Source organism: Protopterus annectens, chromosome 1.part1, assembly GCF_019279795.1.
Source record: "Protopterus annectens isolate FY-2018-M chromosome 1.part1, PAN1.0, whole genome shotgun sequence".
NCBI classification, from domain to species: Eukaryota; Metazoa; Chordata; order Ceratodontiformes; family Protopteridae; genus Protopterus; species Protopterus annectens.
In genome coordinates this window covers 1,828,307,481-1,828,335,228 of record NC_056726.1, presented here as the reverse complement: position 1 = coordinate 1,828,335,228, position 27,748 = coordinate 1,828,307,481, and positions in this window count along the sequence as shown.

Here is a 27,748-nt window from a genome sequence, read left to right as displayed (position 1 = left end):
TGATTTTACATTCTGTATAGATTAAAGTAAATGCTGTCAGGGGAGCTCCACCTTCTACAAATACTACTGAAATTAAGGCATGTTTGAGTTTACTAAATTGTTATAAAAGATTCTCATCAAATCTAGCAAATTAGATAAAAGCCTTTGTAGTGCCTGTTATATCTGGTGAAGTATGGAGATGAAGACCAGAAAGTGAAATATTATTTCAGAAAGTAAAAGTTTTGCAAGTCTTCCAGTGTGATTTATTATTCTGCTGACAGACAGTTGATCTTCTCCATGATGGTTTACCTTATTGGATAGAAGCTGTCTGCTTATCATATAGTGCAGGAGTTTTGTTTTTGCACAGTATGTCTGCTGTAATTTGAAACTTGCGGATTTGTCTGCATACATTGGTTTACTCTGGGTACACCTTTTGAAGTTGCTCTAGCTACATTTCTGAACCTGTACAGTGTCTTGTATAGATATTTAAGAGGAGACCTTATTCAAGTCCAGCGTGCAGAGCGTTTACAGACAGCTGTTGTGGAAATGCTTGGGATTATCAGAGTAGTAGAAAAGCATTGGACAACCCCACTGCAGGAGAGTGCATAGGAATGAGAGATGTACTAAATGATTCTCTGAGAGAGTAAATGATGTCTGGAACAAACTACAAAAAATATAGCAAGCACTGGTATAGTTTTTTTAAATAACAAAAATGGTATGCTTATTATAGTGATGACTAGTCTATTGGCAGACTAAGGGCATTATTCCCTGTACCTGAGATATTTGCATATTTATATGTATATTTGCTCACAAGATGTTTGTTTGCTGCCTGTTGTAGGAACGTGTAATGGCTGAAAGTAATGCTATTGATTCTTCTTCAAGGTCATGCATTGTAGAGAAAGTGTTAATAGTTTAAGAATGATCACTTTTTCCATAAGTTGAAATAACCTTGGTGTGAGAGTACATACATAAGGAGGAAGTTGGAGACAAATCTTCGTAGAATTAAGGAGGCATGCTTCTGATCAGAAACACTTGGTTTTAAGTGTTACACAACTGCATCAATTCCTAATGTGCGTGTATTTAGTGCACCAGAGTTAAAACATTCAATGCTGAAATGTATGAGCTGTTGTATGCCTTTTGATATAACACAGTCAGCCTCATTAAATGCTGCCTTTGTCGTATGGATTGAAATGTAAAAGACAGGGGTAAGAAATGTTACGCCTGATGAGATGAATAGGGGAGTATTAGTGAGTAATAAAAGCTACTGAAGGATGAAAGGAAAAGAAGGAAGTGACCAAGTAAGAAGCAGAGTGAGAGGTGGGAAGAACAGCAGATAGCATTATCTTTGGTGTTAGAAGGACTGAAACTTTGATTTTTCATGAAAGTGAAGTAGGGATATTTTACTGAGTGAGTAATGCTGGCTCACCTATCTTCATAGGTTCATAGATTAGTACTAGGCTAACTGCCTATGTGGACAATTTTAAGCCTAGCCAAATACCCCATGTGAGAATCAAACCCTGCACCTTGTGTCTGTAATGTAAACACCTTAACCATTATGCCATCCTCCCACTTGGAAGGAGGGAAAGGTAGCTTTCTTAGGCTAATTGCCACCTTGCAAGCAGAGACTTGCATATGGGACAAAACAACCAATGCAATGAATGTGGCTTTACTATTCTTATCTCCCTCCCACAAACAAGACTTTCCTTGCCCTATGGGATAGGTACACAAGGATAGCATTCTCTGCCCTTTTACCAGTGGATTGGTGTACCTTACTGTATATGGATGCGCATCTTGTGAGTAGGAGGAAAAGGACTGGTGTAATGGTTACTGTTTATCCCACAGCTACAAGGTACAGGATTTGATTCTCACATTTAAAAGATAGATTAGCTAGGCTTAAAATGGCTGTCAAGAGCAGCTAGCCTAGTTCTTGATTGTGAACCTTATGAGCATGAAGGAGGTAAGGTTCACAATGTCAACATCTGTAAGGGAGGTTCCATTTATCGTTAACATCTTGAGGCTCTGTAGTCGGGGTTCTGTCAAACCCACAGCCAGACACTGCACCCACTCACTTACTACAATATTCTCTCACTCTTTGGTATTTCAGCTTAGTGCGTTTGCCGTAAAGCATTGTGCCTTGCAGTGCTATGCTACTGCAAGAAACATGCATTGGGCACTGCCCTTTCTTCCTGAAACATTGCACATTTTTTCCTTTCATAACTCCCCTTATGCTTCATCAAAACTTGTCAGATTGTTTCCCCCTTTCTTACGTTTAGTGACATGCACCCATGGCTAATTGTGTCTCAGCAACATGCACCTGTGGCTACTTGCATCTCAGTGAGTGGAACTACCTGAGAAGTTGCATTTACTGACTTGGTTCTGCGGCCACTTAGTTCTTACTGAGTTGTAAGGCAGTTGGAACACAGAACTGTCAAGGTTCTTGTTTAACCACATCATTGAACTTCAGGTGACAACATAACGTTTACCCCAGGGATCTGCTGGACAGAGGCACAGGGAACTAATCTAAGGGGGCGGGAAAAGCCAACACATTCTGGCTAGGCTTATAAATGCCTTCGGGCAGATAGCCTAGTACCTACCTATGAACATATTTGCCTTCTGAAGAAATGGCCAGGTTGCAAAGGTTGAAGTTCACATTTGATTTTCTTCTACCCGATTTGAAAACAAAAGTGTGAAAACAATGCAAGCTGAACACGGCACCTGATGAAATTTCAGGTTGAAAAGTTTTGCACATGGAGGTGAAGTCTACATGTGGAAACATACTTGTGGTCCAAAATGGATCTCAGGATTGACTTGAATTTGTTATGGACTTGTTTTTCATACAGTGAACTAGATTTAGTAACTGCACCAGACATATCATTGCAATCTGAAAAGAGGATTTCTCTGAAAGCATGAAGTTTCCCACTTGTTTGTTGCAAGAAATACTTGAGATGTCAATGAAGTTGCTGTTGAGAAACACATGCCATTGGCATTTGTGATCCATGACAGATGTTTTCTGAATACCACCTGAGTACAATATTCTGTATTTGAAAGGTACAATGTTAAACAGTGAAACCCTTTCTTTGGAAGTTTAATGTAAGGCATTGTGATCTACCCAGACTATCTTACTGGGAATAAATGATACTGAAGACTGATGGTAAATTATTGCCTAGTACCTACCTATGAGCCTATGAACCTATGTTGAAGTTTGCAGGGGGTACAAGTCTGTGAATGACCTCTTTAGACCATTCAGACAGGAGAAAACACCGGGGGCTGACCCTTAGACATGCCTGGATAGGTGCTTATTTATTAAGTACTAGAAACTGTTTTCCTCTAGACAGTGAGGAAAGTTGAGTGCTGTAGTAATTTGTAGCTTATTTAGTGCTTACAATAAGTTCTGAACAAGTGCTGAAACAAAAAACTGGCTAGTTCTAAGAAACAAAATTAAGCTAGAAGGCTTCCCTCCAACACAGAAAGGCTTGGGGGCCTAGAAGCCTACAAATAGTCCTGGACACAGGAAATCTATATCCAGGCTAGACTACCCACAGGAAAGGCAGGAAACAAGCTTAGAAAAAGTTTTTTTTTTTTTAGTGGAAAGAGAGAAAGGAGTAGCAGAAACTAAGCTGATTGGCCTTCTCAAATGTTCTCCCTGTACTGGGTAGAATGAGGTAACGACACTAGACTGGGAGGAGGGTCCCAGATCAAATTTATACTAGGGGCGGGCAACTGCAAAGCCACCAACTATAAAAACACTATACCAACAGGGAGGGAGGGTGGAAAACAAACTGCAGAAATGTTTCTCACAGCTGAAAAGCAGCAGTGAGCCTTTAAATGAAAGTTTTAAACAGTTAAAGTAGCCTCTAGAAAAAAGAGTTTAACTGCAACAAGTTATCAGAAACAAACAACCCAACAGATGTTTAATAAGTGAACAATTTCCAGTTAATACCTCACACACAGTGAAACTAGCTAGAAAAATACACAGTACACAAAGTGCTATAAATAACAAAGAAGTAAAGAACAAAATAAGCAAAAAACAGGATACTTAATGTTATATATTATAGTTCCGAGTTTGCTCAGTGTCCTTCCTTCATTAGCTCAGTGTGAAATGGCAGAAACACTCGCAACTTAACTTCTTAGGTAACAGAAAGTTGAAACCTGAGACAGCTTTTAAGGAAGAAATCTCAAAAGAACCAATGAGATGCTAGTCTAAGCTATAGTCCAGGTGACCTCAGTCAGCCAATGACCTCAAACAATTCTCTCTCACTGAAATGCCTGATGGCTTTGGCTAAACCAAGATGTCCCTGAATATGTGCTCAGACACACAGCCACCACAAACACTAGGCCCAAATACAAGCCTGAATATGGAAATGCTACAGATATCCCCACTACTTAGAAACAAACTGCAGAAATGTTTCTCACAGCTGAAAAGCAGCAGTGGGCCTTTAAATGAAAGTTTTAAACATTGCCCAGATTCAAGTTAACTAATCATTTTTTGTCAGTCTTGGCCGTACATTCAGTCTGTTTATCTTAAATGAGTGAATGTTAAAGAAATGAGTGCTAGTTCACTGTACACTAAAATATATAGCTCAGTGAGGAGGGAGGTCTGAACCATCCATTTTGAAGGTTATCTTGTTGCTGCTTTTGAGTATGGATTATGTAGAAAAATTTTGAACCATTAAAGATGCATGCAATTCTCCTTAACAGTGCTGACTGGAAATTGGCTAACTTTTGAGATTTTTTTTAACCCCCTTGGAGCTTCATATTACAGGCCCTGCCTCCAATACCCCACATCTACAATGGGTCTACCAGCTTGTCTGTTACCCTCCCGGACATGCACCTGTATTACTGGGGCCAGTAGGGAATCTTAAGTTTGAACTGGGGCTCGGCCATCGCTGCTTCTATCCTGATGGAGGTTTCTTTATTTGCCCTATCTACCTCTCTGCCTTGCCTCCCATGCTTATCACTTTTATATTTAAGATCAACTCCCTCTGTGAAGTATGCCACTCCAAGACACACCCATCCATCCCTACTGCACCCTTAGTTCCCTGAGCAACTAGTTGAGCCTGGTTTGACCAGGCGTAGTTAAAGGTTTATCCATCTAGGCCAATGAAGCAGCTAACAAACCTTTGAGATATGGCTTAAATTTAGAAGTAAATTTGAAATGTTTATTATAAGCTTTGTATGAATAGTATTGTTATTTTTCTTCCATATTAGATATTTTTTCTTTAAATGTTAATTTATTTGTTTATTGATTAATTTATGTAATTGCTTGATTAATTATGTTATATATTGGAGTGGGTGTGTGTTTGTAACTTGTACTCATTGAAGGCTATTATGCCGAGGCGCTAAGTTGTAATAAATTTCATTCATGAACTGGCGTTGTTTTTCAGGCTGTTGCCTTTCCTTTTTCGTTGTTTTTGTGATTTGGATATGGATACCAGTTCTTTATTAAACACTCCTAGAGTCTTTCGAGAGAATTTTTCTCCGTCAGTTAATGGATTCACTGCTAATTCGGATGTTGACAATGGAAGAAATGTTAACGCTGTTGATGGTAACAATGAGAGAACTATTAACATTATTAATGCTGCATCCCCCTCAGCTGTTCGTGGTAATTGTAGAGGGGCGAATCATTTGTTTCCTGTTTCTACAGCGGCTTCTGACCAGATTGTTAGACCGAAGGCTATGAAGGATGTTACAGGTGGGCTTCCTGCAATTCTGCCGATTACTGAAGGTATGGTGAGAGCGAATGCTCCTATGGATGTGCTGGGCTCTTCAGTAACCATGAATATTCAACTAGACAGCAGGTTACATGGTGCCGGCTCCGCTACTAATTCTTATCGAGCAGACCCTGCAGTGAATGCAGCACCTCATGGTAACGTTTCCTCTGAATATATTACTAAACTTTTGCAAGATAGGCAGCAGGAATTTATGAACCCCTTCGGTTCTTTAGGTGGCCGCACTGTTAATCCTACGTTTCTGCAGGACATTCAAGATAATATAAAATAATTTGAAAAGCTGCTTTTTAGGGAAACACGGTGTCATTTTAATTTGTTAGGGCTTCAAAGATATGTGGATCTTGACATTTCTCCACGAGGCTTACGGGCTTTTAAAAGCCCAGCGACACCGTTTGATAATGCAGACAGTGATGATTTAATATTCAAAGACCGCTGGCTTTCGGCGGCCCACAACTGTGCTATGGAGTGGGTTAAGATTCTTGTAGAAAGGGAACAGCTTCTTTTATTGAAATTACAAGAACAATTACATGTTATGCATTCTAAATTATTGGCCGACATTGGTATGTCTAAGGTTAATGATGTTTTTGCTAATTTGAATGAAAATTTACACAAGTATGAGACTGAACAGATACAGTATAAATCTGTGAAAATTAAGGGAGACATTAAAGACTATGATAATGGGCGGGCATTTCTTTGGAAACAAAAAAAAGTTTTTCACCCCTCAAAAAAACAAGTAAATGTTAAAAATAACAACAAAAAACAGCTTTCTGTATCTTTTGCTTCCTCTGATGGTTATGGTTTAACCACAGATTCAGATACTGACTTTCCACCCCTTCCAGCTGCTAATGATTCGTTAGGGCATCAACAGCGTTTTCGGAGTGATGGCAACAATTCCAGACGAGGATACAAAAAGAAAGACTTTGCTACGGGTTCTTCTCCGGGTGAAGGGCAATCTAGACAAACATTTAAGAGGGGTAGATGGACTTGACTTTTCTAGCCCTGTCTTATTAAGTGATAATAATGTTGTTAATATTTCTGGCTGTAACATTTCTAATGAAGAACAAACTGTATTGCAATATGGTCTTAAATTTGTTCCCACTGTCTTTCCTAGACACCATATATTGAAACAAGAGTTTTTTAAATTTGTTAGAAAACTTCATTTGAGATATTTTTTTTCAAATGATAAAAAAATTTCTGCTTATCATGAGCCTGTTTCTAATATGTTATATGGTGATACTGATGGTGATTCTAGTATAGACAGCTATTATTCTTGTTTTTCTGATGAATCTTTGCCTACTCTATATTCTTCAGCTTATTCCATGCTTAATACTGAAGGTATTAATTTTCATAGCAAGTTTATTCCTCCATATAATAATTGCAACATTATTCATTTCTCTGAAATGATTCATTTTTCATTACAAGAAATGTTAAATGTATGTAGGAATGATCAAAAATTATGCAATATGACTAAAAATGAATGGATGGCTATGAAAAATCTTTCAAGTAGACATGATATTGTCATTAAAAAATCTGATAAGGGCAATAAAATTGTTATATTGAATAATAAGCAATATTTAGACATGTGTATGGAACACTTAAATGATTCATCAACTTATGAAATCAGTGATTATGATAAGTATGTGACAGCCTTTAAAGAATGTACTACTTTATTAGATAAGGGGGTAAGATTGGGATATATTTCCAAGGATGACCTTGACAAAAGATTTTGTTTGGAAAATTGTAATCTAGCCACTTTTTATTGTCTTCCCAAGCTTCATAAAAATATGAATAATCCGCCTGGACGTCCTATCGTCTCTGCTAGTAATTATTTTTGCCAAAATATGGGTATAGTTGTCCATAATTATCTGTCATCTTATGTATTTAAATTAGAGTCCTATATTAGAGACTCTTTTGACTTTATTGACAAACTAAGTCATATTACTTGGACAGATAATATGTTTTGGGTTAGTGTAGATGTTGTTAGTCTCTACACTAACATTAAACATTCTGATGGTTTGCAGGCATTATTTTATTTTTTGGGGGATAATCCTACCACCCACTATATTATGGACTTGACTTCCTTTTGTCTTTCTAATATTTTTTTTAGTTTCAATCAATCTATTTACCATCAACTAAAAGGTACTGCTATGGGGGCATCTTTTGCCCCTATGTATGCCAATCTTTTTATGGGTAAATTTGAGTTGGAATATGTATATACTAACAAATTTTATAAAAATCATGTTTTGTGCTACTACCGCTACATAGATGATTTAATTTTTCTTTGTAGCGGTGGTATTGAATATGTTTATGAGTTTTTCTCAGACCTTAATAATAATAAATATAATTTACGTTTTGATGGTCTACAATTTGGCAGTAAAGTCCATTATTTAGATATTATGTTAACTGGTGTATTGGGTGATCAGGTTCATACTACAGTATATCGTAAGTTTATGGATGGTCATCAGTTCCTTTATAGAACTAGTTGTCACCCCCCCCATACTTTATCTGCTATTCCTTATGGAGAAATTATAAGATTATCTAGACTATGCAATAATGAATTTGATTTAGAACAGAATATCTATGATAGTATCATTATGTTCTTGAAAAGAGGATATAGCATGGATATATTAGATTTCTGCATTAATAAACTAATGGATAAAACTAATCCCACTAAAAGTAATAAATTGATTATTAGTAATAACACAGAAATAAGTAATTATTTGCCTTTTATGAATGAGGCTAGTTCTGTTAGTAGGAACAATAAATGTTTAAGGAGTTCTATACATGAAGTACAAGATATCTACTTTGTCACTACTTACAATTTATATAATGACAAAATTTGGAATATTATTAAATATTTTTGGAAATTTTTAATTTCAGATAAAAATCTTTATAAAATTTTCCCTATTGTTCCTAAAATATCTTACAAAAGAGGTAAAAATTTATCTGATAAATTAATTAATACTTATTACATTTCTCCATTAGATAATATATATAAAAATTTGGTTATAGTAGGTACTAATCCTTGCGGCCAGTGTAATATATGTAAATTTATCAAACCATGTTTTGACAATATTAATGGAATTCCATTTACTCCTAATAATAATTTTTCATGTAATTCTGTAGGGGTTATTTATTGTGTTAGATGTCCATGTAAATTATACTATATTGGTGAGACAAAAAGAAAATTCAAAACTAGAATGCAAGAGCATGTTAGAGATATTAAAAAAAGAGTATTAACTAGTCCTATTGCTGTACATTTTATGGAATGTCATAATAGTAATATAGAAATGTTTGAATGTTGTGTCTTAGAAAATATTTTTATTAGAAAAGGTGATGATAAATTAATTAAAATACTTTGTTATTTAAAGAAACTATTTATATTTTGAAATATAATACTATGTCTCCTAATGGCTTAAATTTAGAAGTAAATTTGAAATGTTTATTATAAGCTTTGTATGAATAGTATTGTTATTTTTCTTCCATATTAGATATTTTTTCTTTAAATGTTAATTTATTTTTTTATTGATTAATTTATGTAATTGCTTGATTAATTATGTTATATATTGGAGTGTGTGTGTGTTTGTAACTTGTACTCATTGAAGACTATTATGCCGAGGCGCTAAGTTGTAATAAATTTCATTCATGAACTGGCGTTGTTTTTCAGGCTGTTGCCTTTCCTTTTTTGTTGTTTTTGTGAAACCTTTGAGATATGTTTGAGTTAGAGTAAAAAAAGAAACCTCTACTGACTGTATGATGCTTTGGATTTTCTACCAGAAATTTTGAAAACTTTAAAGAGGGAAAGCAGAAAAGAGAATTAATGATGAAGAAGTTAAAGAAATAAAAACTGAGATTATGGATTACCTGCAAAATGAAAAATTTAGTGTAGAAATTCTAACTCTGATAATATCACAGCAGACTAGAGAAATGAATCCTTGAATTAAGGAGAAATCAGTGGAGCAGAAAACATCTGATCAGTTGTCATATGAAGACATGCCATATGAAGATACTTTGGAGCCTTCCACAGGAAACCAGTACAAACATTCAATTGGAGTTGCATAGCACAGTAAGGAACAGGAAACTGTGGCAACTCTTAACACTGTCAGTGTTGTGGAGTGATAGACCAGTGAATTCCCATATGAAAGAGCAATGGATGACACAGGATAAAACTGAAGAGAATGTGGCACGGGAAGATGCTCTGGCACTTTCTATAGAATGCATGCAGATGCTCTGGCACTTTCTATAGAATGCCCGCAGGAAATAGAGAACAAATAATGTGCCCTCAGTTTAGAAGAAAATGATTTAAGAGAAGAGTTAATAGATTTAATAGAGATAGACATATTAAGATCAATGAAAGAAATAAACTACAGAAAGCCAATAAAACCCCAAAAGTTATAAGTTTGATAAGACAATTGAACATAGTAATTAGGGCTGTTCATAGAGATTTGTTTGATATAACAGTAGTAAATTAGATATGCTATGGTGCAGCTAAATTAATAACAAATGGTGTTACCACAGAAACACAGGGTAGTAAGGGGAAAAGAAGGGGAGAAATCAAATGCCATCATGGAAGTATCAAAGAGAGAAAACTATAGAGTCACTTTTAGAAGAGAGAACAGATCAACAAAAATATTTAGAAAGACAGATTTGATAAAAGCAATGCGCAGTATTATAATGGATCAGAGTCTAACTTGCGCTATGGTAAATAATAAACTAAAAATATCAGCACAGGCAGAAAAACTTAGAAAATATGCAGATAAATGTAAAAGAAAGATACAAAATAAAAATTTGTTTATGAGCCAAAAAGGTTTTATAGAGAATTGTAAAAACAAGGCAAAAGAAACTGAAACCACCAAAAAAAAAAAAGAAATAGATATATTTTGGAGAAATGCATATGAAGATCCTGTGGAACATAACAAAGATACTAAATGGCTAGAAGAAGTAAAAGAAAGAATAAGAAGTTCAAATGTACAGGATATGAAATGGGATAAGTAATGGCCAGAGAGATTGAAACAAAGTTAAGAAAAGCTCCTAACTGGAAAACCTCAAACCCAGATGCATCACTTAACTTCTGGCTAAAATTGTTAACATCTTTACATGAAGATTTAGCCATGAGTAAGAATTATTTATATGCACACCTTGAACAGACACTAGCCTGGTTAACAACAGGAAAAACAATACTCCTACACAAGCGTGAACTTGCAATCTATCCTAAAAACTGTAGACTAGTAACTTGCCTTCTGATGACATATAAACTATATACTGGAATTGATGCCAGTAGAGTTTATAGTCATTTAGAAGAAAACTCAATCATGGCAATAGAACAAAATGGTAATAAAATATAGTCATATGGAACAAATGCTTTCTTGTTGTTAAAGTTTTAATGGAAAACTTAAAAGAGGGGAGGAATCTAATTATAGCATGGATAGATTACAAAAAAAATACCTTTTGACAGCATCCCACAGTGATGGATAGAGGTGTGTTTACAGATGTATAACATGTCCCCTACACTGATCAATTACATAACAGTGAAAATAAAACTGTGGCAAATTACTTTGCAGCTAAGCCATGATAAAGGACAAATTATTATCCCAGGGATAAAAATTCAAAGGGGGATACTCCAGGGCAACTCTTTGTCACTGCTACTGTTTTGTCCTGGCTTTAATCCATTAATGTGCCTACTTAACAGATTAGGTCATGGTTACAATTTGCTCCCAGGAAACAACAGGGTAGAAAGACTTCTCATCTTCTTTTTGTGGATGATTTAGAACTGTATAGCTCATCAGATGAGGAACAGAAAACAGCACAACTGCAAGTTGTCAAAGCTTTCTCAGATGATGTAAGAATGTCATTTGGTCTTGTTAAATGTGCAAAAGCAACATTTAAAGCAGGAAAGCTGCAGCTCCAAGAAAATACAGGAATGCAATGTAAAGGAACTCGAGCAGGAGGGAGTGCATAAATATTCAGGAGCTGATGAAAGATTGATAATAAAACATGAACAAATGCCAACAAAACTCAGTAAAGAAAATATTGTAGAAAACTAAAATTAATATTGAAAATAGTGTTTACCTCTAGGAACAAAGTCGAAGCTATAAACCAATTTGCTCTTCCTGTCCTAACTTACAGTTTTCGAGTGATTGACTGGCCCCAAAAAGTGTTGGATAGGTTACACAGAAAAACAAGGATGCTTCATGCTCATCAAATGATTTATAAAAATTAGTGTATTCCAAGATTAGATATCCTACATTCTGAAGGAGGTATGGGCCTCCTCCTCAAAACTGATTATATTATAGATCAGCAATTGTGGGATTGCATACATATCTGCTGACCTCACAAGACCCAAACATAGTGAATGCTTTGAAACATGAGGAAAAATGTCTAAGACGACTTCCCTACTTAGTTTAAGAAGCATATCGGCATCAAGTGGGAATGGAAATCAAACCAGAAGTAGGTAAAAAAAAAAAAAAACAGGCAGCAAATGAACATGCCAAAAAAACAAACAAAAGAATATAAGGTGAATCGGATGAGAAGGGAAGAAATGTGGAAAATGCATAAATATAGTTGCAAGTACAGAAAAATCTTGCAACAGCCTTATATTGATCAGGATTGAATGTAGAAATGGTTAAGGACAGGTGAATTTAAAGCAAAAGTTGAAAGGTTAATATTGGTGGCCCAAGGTAGTGGACTACATACGCATTGGCTTGCAAAGTCCTTTGCCATGTGGGAGGAACAGACAAATGTAGGTTTTGTAAAATAGAATTGTAAACAGTCGCACATCTTGTTGCTGGTTGTGATTATACTAATGGCAGAAGGCATAATAATGTGGCAAGACTGTTGCATTGGTGATTGTGCAAACATTATAATATTGCATTGGGGATTGTGCAAACATTATAATATTGAAGTAGCTGAAAAACACTTGAAATATAAGTCGCAAAGCAATATAGAAAATGATGAAGTTTATATCTCATGGGATCACCCATTACCAACAGTTCAACAAATAGATGCAAGAAAAACAGATTTAGTAGTCTATGAAAAAAAGGCAAAAGTAGAACTGATAATTGAAATTACTACACACAGTAACTACAGTGTATTACAGAGAGAGAGAGAGAGCTACACCCAGTGACTACAGTGTCTTACAGACAGACACAAAGTCATAAAATACCAGGATTTGCAGGCAGAAGTGAGGGCAATGTGGAAGAAGGATACCCAAACAGTTCCAGTAGTAGTAGGAGCAATGGGTGTTATAAAAAAAGAATTTACAATTTTACTTAGATCTTTTACCAATACATCTAACTCCATACAAATTGCAGGAGTCATTACTGGGCCCATTGCAGGTGCTACAAAGAGCACTTCTGGCTAACATGAAAGATTGAAACAACACTAATTTCATGAAGTTTAATCATAGTTTGACTTAGGAATGGGGTTCATTCCCATTATGGTATTAGAAACCCAAAAGAGTTGGAGAAATAGAAAAAAAGGATGATAAATTAAAAAAAACCATAAGGAGTTCAAATGCACATTATATGAAATGAGATGAAGTAAAGGACAAAGAAATTGAAACAAAATTAAGAAAAGGTCTGAACTGGAAAACCCCAAGCCCAGATACAGTACCTAACTTCTGGCTAAAAGTATCAAGATATTTACACAAAGCTTTAGCCCTGAGTAGGAACTTATATGTGCAGCCCAAACGGACACCAACCTGGTTAACAACAGGAAAAATGATCATCCTCCCTCCTTAAGAGTGAACCTGTAAACCATCCTAAAAACTATCACTTGCCTTCCGACAATGTGCAAACTATACAGTGGAATTGATGCAAGCAGAGTTTATAGTCATTTAGAGAAAACTCAATCATGCAAGTAGAACAAAATGGTAACAAAAGAAAGTCATATGGAACAGAGGATCATTTGGTACTAAATAAAGTTATAATGGAGAATTTTAATCTAAGCATGGTTTGGATAGATTAAAAACACACACAGTGGAGCGCTCTGGTGGAAAAGAACAACCGTATAAACAACAATCCACCCAGGTCAGCTCAGCCTTACCACCTTGTAAAAATAAACCTCCAGTGCAAAAGAATTGCAAAAATGAATTTATTCCACTCGATAATCCAGTAAAAAGCAGCAACCAGTCCAATAACGGCAAAATAAATTGCAATAGTCAATGAATGCAGTAGTCAGTATGGTAAGCACTTTCATCCACATAAACCCTGGACTTTCTCAAACCAAGTGCTTCACTATTGTGACTGCTAAAATACCCTTCCCAATTAACACAGTCAATTGAATCAATTAATGTTCAATCAAATCACCATTGCAGAAACAATATTTAACCCTTTAGTTGCATGTAAAAAAATACACATTGTAAAAAATTAAAGTAAAAATAAAAAATGTAGAAAATGTAAAAAAATTAAACAGTAAACAACAATAATAAATACTAAGATCATTTATAACTTTAAAGCTGTATCCTTTAAAACAGGTACAAAAGAAACATGTTCATTGATACCCAGTGGGTAAATGTCTCCCAGCCTGAGTTACTATTTAATCTCACAGTTACAAATCCTGTTTACCCCAGTCCCCTCCCTGGGGGTCCTTGTTAATAATTTCTAAAATCCCAAACTTGAACTTAACTTGCCTTGTACAGGTCAATGTGCGTTTGTAAAGAGAATTGTTCATGTTTTTGTTTTCTATAGCGCATAGGTGTTTGATTTCATTTTTCTAGCAATTGCTTTTTGGAAGCCACTATAATTAGGCTCAACAAGGCCTTACTATGTATGGACAATTCTAATTCTGTATTATGGCTCAAAAACATAATTTCCTTAGTTACACAAATTTGCTTACCCATTATCTCTGACAGAGCAGTCTGCAGGGAATCTTTAAAGTTTGGGGTATAAAATACCTCCGTAAACACTCCAAGCAAAGATCCAAAATCTTCTACACTTTGTTGCATATTCAGGAGACATGCATGTATCCCTCCATTGTTTCTTTGTGAAATGCTTGTCCAATCTCTCTTCCCAATCATTTCTAACTTCCTCTGATTGATTCTTATAGTCATCATGCAGTTTGTTATATGCTCTACTAATTATTCCATTTTAGCATCAGCTTTTGTTCTGTATTCTACTAAAAACTCTACCAGTGCTTGTCTTTCACTTAGGATCCCCCTATTTCTTTCTCTTTGTACTCCGATAGCAATCCTTGATAGGGAAGACAATCTCTGTCCTGCAATCTAAATAAATTATTGGCCTCTTCCCATTCTATTACCTTTCCCTCTCTTATTATTTGCTCCCAATACCTTGATTTTTTCCAGTTTTCTCCAATAAATTCTAGCCCTCTCTTGCCTATTGTCTGTATCCCTAATTGCAGTCATCCCTATTGGCAGAATCTCCTTTCTCCATTCCCATGTTGTCTTAGTTCTTGGAATACTTTCTACTACTTTATGAATATCACATTCTGCATGGCTATTGTCATTCTCTTAGGGATCTGCATCCAAAATCCCAGTCTCTCCTTGTTTCTTGTGCTTCCCCCATTTCATCATCATCCATTTCCACTTTGAATTATATGTTTCTGCTTGTGCTGTGTATAGGAGCCTTAACTGTGTAGTTCTGAAATACTACTACACATTGGGTAATCCCAAACCACCTTGTTCAATTGGAAGAATCAGCTTATCCCTCTTGACTCTTGCTGTCTTCCCTCCCAGATGAAATCCTTCAACTCTTTATTAATTGCTATCCACAACTTCTCCTCTGATTGATAAAAATATGCCTGACCTGTGTATAACACTAAAGGACTAAAAACATTTTAACTGCTTGTGTCTTGCTATCCAGATCCATATAACAGCGCTTCTTAAATTTCTCAGTTTTGTATTATCTTTTGTTTAGTTGCTTCCCACATATCCGTAGCTGCCATACTAGAATCCTTTTTAATCCATACTCTTAAGTACTTCATTTTATCATTTCTCCTTAAATATGGATATTGCTGAACCAATTCATGTGTGGGTACATAATTTACAGCTATTGCTTTTGTTTTACCTTCATAAATTTTGTATCCCAAAAAAGATTTGAAATTGCCTCAAAAAGTTCCACGACACTGAAATGTCCATTTTTTGCTTTATCAGTTATAAAATGTCATCATCTACAAATAGAGACAGCTTTTCTTGACTACCATACCAGTTATATCCTTGAATTCCTGAGTCTCTTATTTTCTTTGCAAATGGTTCTAATATAGTTCAAAAAGCAAAGGGGAAAGAGGGCACCTTGCATGGTTCCTCTACATAAACAGAAATTATCACAGTGGAACCCCATCCACTTTAATTTTAGCCTGCAATCCCTCATATATCCTCCTATATCAGGCATGCAAATGCTTCCATTGCCCTGATCATAAACTCCTGGTTTACTGTTTCATATGCTTTCATGCTTTCTCTGCATCAAGACCCATCAACAACAGCAGTATTTTCTGACACACATCTTCCCTCTGGATCATCAGTGTTCTGTTAATGTTGTCAAATGTTTGCCCCCCCCCCTCCAGAAAGCCACACTGATCCATGTCTATCAATTTTGACAACACCTTTGCCAGTCTTTTAGCCATTATAGACATAAACACTTTCTTTTTCCCTCCTAGCTTCCAAATTTGCACAGGAATACTATCAATTCCTGGGGACCTTCCTGTTGATTGGTTATACAGCACCATTGTTATCTCATCCCTTCCTATCCTATTAATAATTGCGCCTCATCTACCTCTTACTTTGGCATATTTAATTCTGCCATAAACATTTCCATTTATACCTTTCCTTGATCTCCATATTTCTCAGCTTTTACAGACTTTCATAACATTTCTGAAATATTTCTGGTACCTCTACAGGATGTCTGGTTATCTTCCTTGTTATAGGCTCCCTAAACTTGGTAACAACCTTTTCTGTTTTCTATTGCCTGAGTCATTGTGCTAAAAATTTTTGGGCTCTGGCATTTTTATCAAAAAGTTGCTTAAAAGGACATTATATCATTTCTAAAATCAGTTTCTGGCTAGAGGGCTTTGTTTACATTTTAGTGGTGTGGAAGTCGCATGTTCACACAGAGTCCGTGTTTTCAGAGAAGCTTGTTAGCATACTGCAGGTCAGATTTCACAAACTTCAGGGGGGTTATTATGGGAAGTGCTGAGAGTTTACAGTTTGTTCTTTTGTGCCTTCCCCCACCCATAGGCTATTAGATTAGTTGATTGACTGGTTTAGCCTCAGCCAGAGATGCTATCTAGTCACACTCAGATCTGCAGCCTTTGCAGCAGTCAAATTATACCTTCTTTAGTGTGTGCTTGTTTTTTTGAAAAACTTTGTAGAATGATTATCCCAGCCTAGGCAATTGTATTTTCTTTTGTTTGTTTTTGGTTCATGCTTGTTGCTACATGCTTTTTCCCCTTCACTGGTAATTATTTTTCATATGGTCTGCAATAGTGTTCCTTATTAGTGCATGTACTCATGCAGACATACCTTTATAATCAGTTGCTTCATTTTATAGGAAAGCATTGCTTTACACAGTTATATCTTGCAAGCAAACCCCACTGAGTTAAAAATAAAATTAAAAAAATAAAAATGTCAGACATCTTTGAAACTGAATTGTTTTACTGTACTAAAAATATTTTCCCATTAGCTGACATGCTTCAGGAATCACACAGTAAATGTTTGTATAGTACTGATTCCATCCAACTGAATTTATTTTTTTCCTGCATTGTGATAAATTATTGTGAGCTTTTACTCCTTACCTGAATATTTGACTGCAGTAGAGTTACGCTGGTTACCATTTGAAAGCCGAGCCAAATGTAGTCTCTATATTTTCCCATATTTTCCTATGTAAGTGAATAAATATGCATGCAATATGTAATCTAAGTTTAAATTCATGTGGTTGTAAAACCACAGCCTTGCTGTGTCTTGCTAACAGGCTTGTAATTGAAGGTATTCTTGAATGTCTGTCAACTTTGTATATGCTGGATATGTGATAATGTGTATTTTATTAAAACCTTATACGCAGTACACATAATTGTTTTAGTTTTGTACTTCACTGTTAGTATTAGACTTTTCATAATTTTTCTCAAAGGGGCCTCTCTTGTGACTGAGATGGCTGTGTTGACTAGACCACTTACCCCCTTAGCAAGATGTAAATATTAATAATTTAAATAAATAAATGCATGTGTTATGTGTTTATCATGTATATTGCTTTGATTATTTAAAATATATTTGCTGTATATCTTTGTTTTTATAGATCCATAGATTATATATATATATATATATATATATATATATATATATATATATATATATATATATATATATATGGGTCTACTTTCATACACCGAACGTACGAATCACCGACAACACACCACACCGACACCGCAACATACCGAACAACAAAACACCGACACAAAATACGCCAAATACACAAGCACACAACAACACATCCACTAACCTAAACCTAAACCCTAACCCTAACGTCCGACACTATCGCACACTTCACCTACCTGCACCCTAACCCTAACTCACTTACCCACCCCTAACCCAAGCACCGACACCATCGCACACTTCACCTACCTGCACCCTAACCCTAACTCACTTACCCACCCCTAACCCAAGCACCGACACCATCGCACACTTCACCTACCTGCACCCTAACCCTAACTCACTTAACCCGTCCCAAAACTACAGTCCTCACTATCACACACTTACCTAACCCGAACCCTACCTCCGACACAAACACACACTCACCTGTCCCACAGCCTAACCCGACATCCCACAATTTCGCACACTTACCTGACCGCTCCTAACTCCGTAACTGTCGCACTCTCATCATGTAACGATCGCACATTTCCCTTGTCGGTCTTTCCGCTGTCGGCGAATCTCCCAGTCGGTAAACCTACCTGTCGGTCATTTAGTCTCCTCTTCCCGCGTGTCGGCGAATCGTCGGTTCGGTCTCCCGAAGTAGACCCATATATATATATATATATAAGAGAGAGAGAACATATATATGAGAGTCTGTATAAATCTATCTTTGTATGTGTGTGTGTGTCTCTGTTTATGTATACAGGTGTACATACACCTATATGTGTGTTGGCGGATGTATACATACATACATGCACACACTCATACACTAGCATGCAGGAGGTATTTTGACTAAGGTGACAGTATAGCTGCTCTTAACAGCATCCATGTCACTGACCCTTTGTTCCTAGCTTTACAAGTAACAATCCTTTCTACTTGCTATATGCCAGTTGACTATTAAAAGTATGATACAAGTAACAGAGTATTCTAGTCTTCAGTCATCTAAAAGTTTAGAGATGATAATTGTACTTGTGTGTTGGCACGCTGTTGGAGTGCACTGCATTTTTTTTCAGGATAACTGTTGCCATATCCCTAAGAATTTGACAGGGGGAGGTACTTGGGAGGAAGGAAGCTCAGCTGCAGGTGGCCAAGAGTAATTAGATGTAGACATTAATTTGCTATTACAGAGGTGGAGTTTTTCCTGGATATACAAACAGAAGGCGAACAAGGTACTGCCAACTCAGATCAGACAACGCATGTATAGTTCATCAGGGAGCAATCAACAAAAAGGGTGCGGTGAAGATTAATTGTACATTTTACACTATGTTGCTTTCACAGTGGGCTCTGTTTAAGGCAGTGGCTCTGGAAACAGCACCAGTACCAATGTGGGTATGGATTAATTCACAGTATCTGTGGACATATGGGAGTAACAGCTAATTAACACCCTCAGTACAGCTAATTGGGGCAAAAGGGTACTACAGCAGTTTAGAGACACTAGGAAAGTGCAAAATTGTACAGTTGTATGGCTCATAGCAGTAAAACAATGGAGGGAACATACCCTGCTACTGTTAGAGGCTGATTAAAGTAAGTTGAAGTCAGCATTGTACCTGGCAAGCCATCAGCTAGTTGCACAAAGCCATGGGGTGGCAGTGCGAGCCTTATGGAAAAAACTTCAAACAATATGTTCTCCCTAATACAAGAGATTGTTTTTCATAGCCTGTTGTTTGTCATCCCCAGGTGGAGCTTTAGTTGGTCAGAATAAGAATATTATAATGATCAATAGGAGCAACCTATGACTGACAAAGAGGTGAAAAAACAGTGGCTGGCTCCAGCCTCAGGGGCCATAAAATGGAATGTAGTACAGTGGCTACAATATTACCAAACTCTGTGCCTCCAACACAGAAGTCCACTCACACAATTCCATCCTAGACTGGTGCTGAAGAAGAAGCAGTTTTCTGCCATGAGAAGGGTACCCTGTGTACCCAGATTCGTGTAAAGGCTGCATTGAAGAAAACAGTGGAGAGATTAAGCTTGGACCCCAAACATATACCCAATGCTCAGTTAGATTCCATACTCATTTAGCATAGCGGCAGCTTCTCGTGTACTATGGGCAAGGGCATCACGGGAGAGCATCATGAAATTAGGAAGGTGGAAGTCTAATGCTTATGAAAGTTAACTGAAAAATAACCTCTTCTAACGCACCTAACATTGTCATCTTTTATCTGCAGAACCCGGGGTTACCTATAAGGCACACATTGTACCTTCCAACAATACCTCTTGTTGACTGGAGCTTCCTGCATGTTTGATTGTCTGGTGCCTTACTGGTGCTCTTCCATGTGAATGGAAGCATCTGTCTTTTGTGATGCATTGTGGTACAAGGAAAATTTGTGTTGACGCTCAAATTATGATGTTTACACTGAGGCCACAAAGTTTGCTGAGCTGTACACCCTACCATAACCCTTACTATTGCCTAGTATACATGGTGATACTTGTATCAAGGGTTCTAATGTTATTTTTGATATGTGCAGTTCTTGCTATGTATGCCATACTTCAGCAGACAGAGTGCTGTCCATCAGTAGGTTACATGTCCCATTCCACCCCACTTGACCTCATACAGCTATACAAAACACAGACTGCCACGCACACCCACATCAAAGACTGTAATCTTTTATAGACACAGAAATAGACTATGGCTGGCAGAACAGATTTCTGTCCCAAGGAATCTTATACTTACTGAATAAACTTCATGTGCATGTCACAATGCTACACATGATCTGTATTCAAAAATATTGTGGCTGAATAGCTGTGAGATCATAAATCCTCTCTGGGGTATGTAGCATTGTACTTCTTAATCAGGGAGCTTAATTCACTCAACCATGCTTGGACTTAGTGGGCTATGCTTCTCAATGGTCTTTTGAACTGCATGCCTAGTATACACCTATGAACTTATCAACCTAATATGCAATTACCAAGTATCTTACAAATATCCATGCTTCATATAGAATATATGCACGCAGAAAAACATCAGTTTAATTATGAATATATTTCCGTAATCCATCTCATTTGAATGTCATTATATGGCCATTAGTATGTACTACTGACCACACCAATTGTCACACTACCATGATTGTGTTACAGATCTCTCTGAATTGCACATGTCCTACATGAAAACACTTACTGCACAGTTTAGCTTTACACAGTGTGCTAGTTTTCCTTTTGGGATACCTCCTACTGTGTTTTATGTCATGTAAGAGTTTCAACAATGTGCACAGATAACATGGTACCTGTAAACAAACATTTCATTGTGCATTTTAATCAGTAATGAAAACAGCAAATAGATGTGTGTTGTAGTGTCTAAAGTACTATGAATTAAACTTAACCTTTGTAAGAAATCATTTAATTTAAAAATAAATAAGCCATTAACAGAGTTGACTATGTTAAGTATAGAATGATGTCTCCATTTTTATTTATTTTTTATTTTTATGTGCAGTGGTGTTCTTTAAATTGAGTGTGTATTACAGATGTTTTGCATTGTTGAGATTCATCAACAGCTTATCTCTTTGCAACAAAATATCACATTTACTCTCAGTCGCAGTTTACACTGTTTCACTGTAAAACTGTTACATTCTATCACAAATCGCTATCTGTGCATAGATATATCATTAGTTATTAAACAGTCAAATAAATAAAACTATGGCTTCACATGGAACCTGGGTGTCTGCTTGCATGTTTATTTTGTAAAATAAATGATACTAGTTTCTCATGGAATATGTTTCTGTTTGCTTATGTATGTATGTATGTATGTATAAAGTTGTACTGGCTAGTTCTAATTAGGAAAAAAATAAGACTGCCTAGTGATAGGAATATACTTGCAATCCAAGCCATTAGTTGTGATTTCATAACATTTCATTTATAATTGAAGGTATACCTCTCAACCTCATATTACAGCAAGAGAAAAACCATGTTAGAAACATTTCAGTGGCTGAAGTAGTTACCAAAGTCTAAGATAAGAGTATAGGATAGTAACTTTACTCAAAAGTGTCACACAAGACCAATAAGGTACAAGCAGAAGACAGAGTCCATATGACTTGAAGATGACTGGTTATTCCCCTGGAAATATCCTCTACCATGCATCTCCCAACTGTTACCAAATAATGGGTCCTGTCTGCACTCTCCAGAGCTAAACACACTACAGCAATGGGCCCTGATAAGATCCAGGAATGTATCTAAATAGTTTGAAACATGACCTGTCAGGCCAACTAGACTCTCTATTCAGCTACAGCCTCCAGACAGGCTTTGTCCCTTGGGAATGGAGGACTTCAATGATCATGCCTCTACATAAAGATGGACCATCAACAGACCAAGGGAACTAAAGACCCACAAGTTGGACTAGTCTTATATGCAAGGCCATGTAAAGAATTATCATGGATCTAATAAATAAACACATAGGAAATCTTAAAACACTGGACCCATCCCAGTTCGGTTTTCTCAAGGGTAGGTCACACCTACTAAACCTGGTGGATTACTTTGAGAAGGCCACTTGAGCCATGGATGATGAGCAAAATAGTGCATACTGCCTACCTCGGCCTGGCAAAGGTATTCGACACAATACCTTACCTGGGTATTATAGCAGACTCACAAATTTAGACATAACTCCCTATGTAAATCAGAACCACCAAACATGAAACAAAAGGTTTTCAAACGACAAAGCCAGTAATATATCCTTTAATAAAAACACAAAACCTCTCTAGCGCCTCGGCATTAAGCCTTCCATGAGATAACAATGGTAAAAAAGAACACCTCTTATAAAGAAGCATCAATTAAAAAAATGAAGCAATTGAACAAATAAGACAATTAAACAATATAATATAATTAATTCTCTACAATAAATATTTCCAATTGCATTCCTGGTTAAGTCCACCAGGTGTCAGAGTATTATACTTCAGAATAAAAACAGCTTCTTTAAACAGTAACTTATATTTCAAACAAGTTACATTTGTTGCTTTAATTTGTTGAAGAATGCAGCCTCTTAATTCTGAATAAACTCTTCCCATGTACATAATTAAAATGAGAAGCAATGGGACTTTCTTTCTTGTTATTTTTAATGTCACATATGTGTTCCTGCAATCTAACATTAAATGACCTTTTACTCTCACCTATATAAAAAAGGTTGCAGGGACACTTAAGTGCATAAATTATACCCATAGTATTACAAGTAAACTCTGCTAACAGTCTAAATTTTGAACCATTAATTTTATCAAAAAACCTAATAACATAGGAGCAGACTGAACAACTTCCACATGTCCAAGTACCCAACCTACTAACCTCATTTCCTACATTTACATCAGGTGTGGAAAAGTTGCATGTACTAACATATCTTTCAAATTATGCCCCCCCCTTAAAAGAAATTAAGGGAGCATGCCATACACTTTTAAGTTTATATCTTCCCTCCACAAGGAAAGGCCAATAATACTTTATACTGGCTATAATTTCACCAGATAATATATTATAGGAAGTAACAAAGTAAATTTTCCTACCTCCTTCATTCTTTATCCTCTGTAATGTATTATTTTTATGTCCCCTGATATTTCTTGTATCTTTTTCTAAAAAAACATAACTTCTCTAGAGCCTTTTTAATAACTCCCAAGGCATATCCCCTATTTTTAAACATTTGACAGGAGTTAAACATTTATCTTTCTAAAACATCAGATTCACTACATAACCTACTGACTCTTAATAGCTCTCCATAAGGTAGGGTGTCTAGAATATGAACTGGATGGCAACTACATCCATCCAAAAAATGGCCGTCATCACCAAATTTTCTGTGTATATTTGTGATAACTTTTCCATTTTCATTACCTTCCAGGATCAAGTCCAAAAAAATAACAGAGTTGCCACTTTGTAAACCTTCAAATCTTAAACCTAAGTGATTAGAATTCAATATATTAACAAAATATTGTATTAATGATCTACCTCCTTTACATAACAGAATCAAATCCTCAAGAAATCTAAAATAATGAATTACATATTTTCTGAAAAACTCCAATCTATATAGAAAAATAATTTCAAAATATCCCATAACCAGGTTAGCATACATGGGAGAAAATGAGGCTCCCATGGCTGTACCCCAGTGGTGAGGGACCCAAGAACGGAGGTCAGCAGTAACCTGAACATTGATCACCATGTGCCCACAGTGGTGAGAAAATTCTTCTATGTGGTGCAAGTTATAAGTTATGGCATGGCATCCAGATCTAAGGAGATTATAGTCTCACTATTCTAAGCTCTCATTAGACCAGTAATCGAGTCCAGTGTACCCTGACTAGACATTTGATACAACTATAAAGGCCACAGAGATTCCTTATTAAAATAATACAGGGTGTAAATAACATGCCCTGTGTGGACCACCTGAAAGCATTGTCCCTGTACTCAGTCTCCTACAGACTACTGAGGGGCAATGTATGCCTAACCTATAAGACATTCTCTAATCCAGCCCTGACGGATCTGCTACACATTCACAAAACAAACAGCACAAGAATTACCCAATCAAAGGATCTAAACCTCATCTGTGACATAAATAAACATGTTAGACGAACAGGTATTTGCTTCAGAGATTACCTCTTCTCTGGAATAGACTCCCCATTTATGTGAAACAGAGCATTTCTCAAAGTCGATTCAAATGGCATTTGAACAAATGGGTGGGAAATCATAAATTCACCCCTGCTTGTCACCTGTGTCCTTTATGGATGGAAGCAGCTTGTAGATGCTCTAAGGCACAGGCATATACCAAAGTCATTCTAGTCCTCGGCCACTGATAATTAAAAAAGTTAGGGAATGAATGGCTAGGCTTAAAAAGGCTCTAGGGTCATTAACCTGGTAACTTCTATGAGGATTTATTCTAGGGAGTTACAAATGCATGAAACTGCCTTCTTCAGAAATCTGTGAAATAAGAACATGTTGGAATCCAGGAATACATATAATAACTAAAATCAGCTATAGTGGAATGTAGGAAAAGGTAGGATACTGGTTAGCAATGAGATTCTCTTTAGGGTACGATACTGGTGTATACACTGTGTTTTATGTAGCATACATCAGGGACAGAAGTAGGATAAAAAATAAAAATAAAAAAGACAACAATGTGTACAAGTCCCAGGATAAAAAGTGCCCAATCCTGGTATTCACACTGGTTCCATGACTGGAAAAATTATGGTGTAGAATCTTCAAGACACAGACATTCCTACAATTGGGCTAGGCCCCATAGAAGGAAGTAGTAGTCCACTAAAACTGATAGGCCAGAAAAGAGCTATAAATGTGATAGAGTGGACTACTGAGCATAAGAAAGAAATGATGGATTGTTACTATTATGTAAAAAGTCCAGAATTTCCAGCTAGAATATATTCAAAAAGATTGAGGGAAAGAAGAACTGTCAAAAGCTTCAAGTGCAAATGTCTGTTCATTAATGCAACAGATCCATGAAAAACATTAAATAGACAAATAAACTTTGGGCCTTTTGGAAAAAGAAGCAACCAAGTGCAAAAAATATAAAGAATAAAAACCTAGTGATGTTTGAAAGGTATAAAAAGTAAACATGGACATGGGAAAGAAGGAGAGATCTCATATGCTGCAATATTTATGCAAAGGCGAAGGTCAAAGTAATCAGTAGAAAAAAGCAGCTAAAATGATATTTGAAGAGAAATATGGGCAAAGGCATCCAGATATGAAAACTTTCACAATGCAAAAAAAATAAGATCACAAAGTATGTAAAACAGAAAATTAGTAAAGTTGAAGTTAAACAATTAGAAGCTGAAGTTATGGAATAGCTGCAAAGTAAATGATTTAGTGTAGAAAGTCTAATACAGGTTATGTCACAGCAAGCTGGAACAATGAGTCCTCAAAGTAAGGAGAAACAGGAAGAGCAGGAGACATCTGAAGAAGAAATATGGACATTGGAAAGAAATAGATTTAATATGGGGCAGTAATTATGCAAAGGAGAAAGCAAAATTAATCAGTACAAAAAAAGCAGCACCAAAGATATTTGCAGAGAAATACAAACAAAGGCATCCAGGTATGGAAAATGTTGCAATAGAAAAAGTAGGAAAACAAAGGGGGGAATTGAAAAGAGGATTAGTAATGGGGAAGTTAAAGAAATAGAAACTGAAGTTATGGATTACCCATGAAGTGGAGGATTTAGTGTAGAAAATCCTACTGTGGTAATCAGGAGCGGCCTTAGGTCAACTGGCGCCCTAGGTAAAAGGGCTCCACGGTGCCCCCCCACCACACTACCTGTTGACCCCATTCTGCTTTACCTACACAAAATAAATACTGGAAAAGCGCCCTTACCAGAGCGGCGACCTAACAAGATGAAACAATAAGTCTCCAATTTATGGAAAAACAGGTAGAATGAGAAGCATATGATCACTTGCCACATGAAGATTCTCTGGAGCCTTCAGCAGGAAATGAGTATAAAAGTTCACCTGAAGTTGCACAGCAAGGGATGGTGTAAGAAACTGTTGCAACTCTGATGCAGTCAGTGTTGTGTAGTGATAAACAAGTGGATTCCCATCTGAAAGAGCAACAGATGCAGGATGCAGCTGAAGAGAATATGTCACAGGAAGGTGTTCAGGAACTTTCCTGTTAGAGGAGTTAGAGGTGGATGTGGCAGAGTTAAAGATGTTAAGATTAGCACTGGGTGTGACGAGGGTGGACAGGATTAGGAATAAGTATATTAGAGGGTCAGCCCAGGGTGGAAGGTTTGGAGACAAAGCCAGAGAGGCAAGATTACATTGGTTTGGACATGTGCTGAGGAGGGATGCTGAGTATATTGGGAAAAAGATGCTAAGGATGAAGCTACCAGGTAACAGGAAAAGAGGAAGGCCTAAGTTAAGGTTTATGGATGTGGTTAGAGAGGACATGCAGGTGGTTGGTATGACGGAGCAAGATGCAGAGGACAGGAAGAAATGGAAACAGTTGATCCACTGTGGTGACCCCTAACAGGAACAGCTAAAAGAGGATGATGAGAGGATGAATCAAAACTTTTAACAGAAATTCATGTAGTATTTGTGTCTTTCAGCTTTTCCCGATTAGGGGTTGCCACAGCGGAACTCCGGTCCGCTAATGATTGGCAGTTGATTTTTTACGTACCTGCTTGCCAGGCCTGATGCACAACCTTCAACGAAGGTACGCCCATTCACGCATGTCTCCACGCAGTTGATTTTTTACGTACCGGCTTGCCAGGCCTGATGCACAACCTTCAACGAAGTTACGCCCATTCACGCATGTCTCCATGCAGAAGACGCTCTAGCTGAGAATCGAACCGGACAGCGTCTTACTGTGAGGCGACAACGCTACCGCAGCACCACCACCGCGGGTAGAAATTCATGTAGTATAAAAGAAGTAAATAGGCTATATTAATGTGCAGCTAAATTAATAACAGATAAAGTCTTACCACAAAAACACAGAGCAATAAGAAAGGGAAGGGAGGAAATCAAACACCATCATGGAAGCATCGAACAGAGAAAACTGTAAAGCAGTTAAGAAAAGAAGTGTCACCGTTGGAAGAGTACAGAAGAGGGAATATATCAACAAAAATACTTATAAAGGTAGATGTGATAAAAGCAGTGTGCAATATTAGGACAGGCCAAGATCTGTTGTACACTATTGCAAGTAATAAACTAAATATATCAGCACTGTCAGAATACCTTAGAAGATACAGTGATAAATATAAAGGAAAAGTATAAAATAAGCAATT